Raw genomic sequence first — 4,003 nt, forward strand, 5'->3', positions numbered from 1 at the left:
AGAAAGAAAGAAAGAAAGAAAGAAAGAAAGAAAGAAAGAAAAAAGAGTACCATAATAATTCAACATTCTCCATGTAGTACCATGACTGACACACAGTTAACTGCTGTAAGTATACAGATTTCCTGTCACTAATGCATATACTATCAAATGGGGAAGACAGATAAGTAAAAATTATTTGCAATGCTCAAAGGTTCAATAAGTGGGGCATGAAACTCGGGTATGAAATCTTGTAATGCTTTCTGGGTCACATATCAGGAAATCTGAGACCTAAATAGCGAAGCACATGGTTAACAGAGAAGAAATTTCTGGATGATTGGGAAATATAGCAGTATTTTTCAAGGAAAGCAGGAAAGACCACTGCTAAGGTAAGAAAACATGGCATGCTCTGATTCCATCATATAATTCAGTCTAACTGGAGCACAGATCCTTAGCTTGACTGATGTAAGAAATGACATTAGCAAGACAAGTAGGAACCACATAGTTAAGTGCCTTTTATTCTGTATAAGAATATTTGAGTTTTATCTTGAGGATCATAAAGAAATATCATAATGCTAAGCAGAAAAGTAACATGAATAGATTTATTCCCAAGAAATATGCACTCAGGATTAGGTATGAAGAGTGGAATTTGGGTTGTGTTTGGAGTAATCCTACAGGTGTAAAACAGTGAGAAAATTGTTATGCAAATCTCGCTGAGAGATTGTGATTGATGTGATGATTCTTGTGTGGGTAAATTGTATTCCTTTATTCTAATATATAAAATTGTTCTTGTCACTAACTCATCAATTTCTTTTCACACCTAAGACTTCTTTTAAAACCGAAGTCTTCAATCATTGATAGCTTTACTTAACCAGAGCAGTATTTGCAAAAGTAACCACAATCACTTTCATAAATGTATTTCTCTGACTTTGATTACCCATTAGGGACTATTTCTTTGTTCCTTTCCTTTTATGTAATCTCTAAATATTAGTATCTCTTATATAAAGATCCTGAGAATTTAGCTTAAATTAATTTTTAATCTATCATCTCATTTTTCCAAATTGAAGTTTTAAAAAGAAAGAAATGAAATCTAAACTTCAGTGACACTCATTTTCATGCATCCCTTCCTAATGGTATGTTTCCATAAATCTGTGTTTATGAAATTTACTCAAGCAAAATTTTTATCTTTAAGTACACAAGTCTCAATAGTTTTTATTTCTAAGTACTCCTGTTAACTTTTCCCTCTGAACTAGGGGAGTATGACAGATGAAAGTGTGTTAGATATACTCAATTTGAGTTAAAGTGATATTGGTGTACTATACATTAATTTATATGTAAAATTTCATTAATTCTATCTGGAAATGTGCAGGAGTGCTTCCAGAACTATTTCTATTATCCTCTGTGCTGAATTATGAATGTTGTGACATAATTGGAAAGAAACAAGAATTATATTACAATATGTATATTTGGCATCTTAAGAGAAGTTTAAATGATAAAATTCAAAACCAAACCCAACCAAACCCACAGTCATGTCATAGCAGCTCAATAAAGGACAGAGCAAATTTACTCCTTAGGGCCCATGGGACTATAAAATCCACAGGAGCAGACAACTTAAATTGTTGTCTTGCTCCCATGGAACAAGCTGGTGAGTTTAGACTGCTGATATTGTGTGGTTATCCTATCAAACACTTAGCTCACAGCACTATTAGGGCTTCTAGACTAAGTGACATCTTTGTTTTAAAGGTTGTTGTTGTTAAGTGTTGATGAGTCAATTCCACCTCAGAGTGACCCTGTATTGGGTTTCTGAGGAGCATGTTAGTGGGTTTGAACTGCTGATTTTGTGGTTTATAGTCTAGTGCTGGTAGTCTTTCTGAAATGTGCATTCCAGTGTATGTTGTTGTTGTTAGGTGTCAATTTAGTACTGACTTCTGGTGTAGGGCTGTGGGCTAATGTGCTGGACTACAGTGTCAGTTTGAACAGCAAGGTTGGTGGTTCAAGCTCACCTGCCACTCATTGGAAATCCTATACAGGGTTGCTATGTGTTGGAACTGACTCGATGGCACTTAACAACAACAACAATAACAGTGACCATATGCGTACTGGAATGAAACAACGCTTGGTCTTTGCCAACCTTACAATCATTGCTATACTTCAGATTATTGTTGCTGCTGTACTGTGCCAGTCCATCACTTTGGGTGTCTTCCTCTTTTTCACTGACATTCCACTTTACCAAGCATGATGTCCTCCAGGCACTAGCATCTCCTGATAAAATGTCCTAAATATGAGAGATGAAGTCTAGCAATTCTGGCTTCTAAGGATTCTCCTTTTTCCCCGAAAGATTTGTTTGTTCTACGGGCAGACAACCGTAATTTGAAATTCTCTTCCACTACCATATCTCAAATGCATCAGTTATTCTATGGTGTTTATTCATTGTCCAACTAATGTATGTATATGAGTTTCTAAAATACCAAGGCTCAGGTCAAGCAAAATTTAATCCTCAAACTGACATCTTTGTTCTTGAACACTTTAAATAGTACTTGTCAGAAGATTTTTCTAATGTTGCTTCCATGAAAAATACTCATTAATACAATGGTTGATATGACAAAAATGAAGTTTTTGTCAGCTTTAATCTTTTCTCCATTTATATGAGGTACAACACATTCCAAAGGCTGTGATCTTTGATTTTCAACAGAAAATCTTTAACGTCCTCCTTGTATTCAGCAAGCAAGGTTGTATCATCTGCATGTTCCAGGCTGCTAATGAGTCTTCTCCTTATCCTGATGCCAGGTTCTTCATCATATTATCTAGATTCTTGCATAGTTTATTCAGCATACAGAATGAAGAATACATCGCTGGAAACACACCTTTCCTGATTTTAAAATATCCAGTGTTTTCTTGTTCTATCTGAACAAATAACTCTTGGTCTATGTACAGGTTCCTCATAATCACAATAAAGTATTACAGAACATTAATTCTCTGTAATGCTGCCCATCACTTAACATTATGCACACAATTAAAAGCCTTTGTATAGTCAATAAAGCATAGGTAAACATCTTACTGGTATTACGTACTTTCAGTATGATCAATCTCATGTCAGCAATGATACTCCCATTTATGTCCTTAAAGATTTACACCCTCGGAAACCCTGTACAGGGTCGCTATGGGTCGGAACCGACTCAAAGGCACTTAACAACAACAACATATCCATCCTGAACTTCTGGCAGTTCCCTGTTAGTGTACTACTGCTGCAGCCAGTTTTGGATTACCTTTAGCAAAATTAAACTTGCATATGATATTAATAATATTATACGATGACTTCCACATTCCATTGGGTCACTTCTATTAGATTGGACACAAATATGGATCTCTTTCAATCAGTTGACTGTCTTCAAATTTCTTGGCAGAGCTGATTGAGTGCCTTCAGTGCCACATCAGTTTGTTGAAATATTTCAATTTGAATTCCATCATTCCTGGAACCTTGTTCTTTGCCAATGATTTCAGTGAACTTCTTCCCTTTGGTATCATTGACTCTTGATCACACTTTATGTCTAGAAATAGTTGAACATCGACCATTTCTTTTTGATACAGTTTTTGTGTATTTTTCCCTCTTCTTTTGATGTGTTTTTTTTTTTTTTTTTGCAACACTTAATTTTTAATCCATAGAATAATTCAATACTGCAAGCTGAGGCTTGGATTTTTTTAAGTTTCTGGAGCTTGAGAAATGATTAGCAAGTTCTTGCCTTTTGGTTTTCTAACTCCAGATTTTTGCACATTTCATTATAATATTTTTCTTTGTTCTCTTGAGCTGGTCCTTGTAAGTTTCCTTTCAGCTCCTTTACCTCCTCATTCTTCCATTTGCTTTAGCAAATACACACTAGTGCATGAGACGGAATACTTAATGCCATATGCCTTTCATTTTTAAGAAAGCTCTCTTTCTCTCCTTTAAACTGTATATATGTGAGCATGTGTTTGTATTCACTTATGTGTGTGGTACTTTTAGAGACATGTATAGATTGTTGTTGTTGTT

The 4,003-nt window shown here is 35.1% G+C and overlaps 1 pseudogene; it reads left to right on the forward strand.

Annotated features, from left to right (window-relative positions):
- Positions 1-309: 309 nt before the first annotated feature.
- The window catches only part of LOC102828530, a 77,277-nt pseudogene continuing 73,583 nt past the window's right edge, over positions 310-4,003 (forward strand).

The sequence above is a fragment of the Chrysochloris asiatica genome, unplaced genomic scaffold (assembly GCF_000296735.1).
Source record: "Chrysochloris asiatica unplaced genomic scaffold, ChrAsi1.0 scaffold00435, whole genome shotgun sequence".
Lineage (NCBI taxonomy): Eukaryota > Metazoa > Chordata > Mammalia > Afrosoricida > Chrysochloridae > Chrysochloris > Chrysochloris asiatica.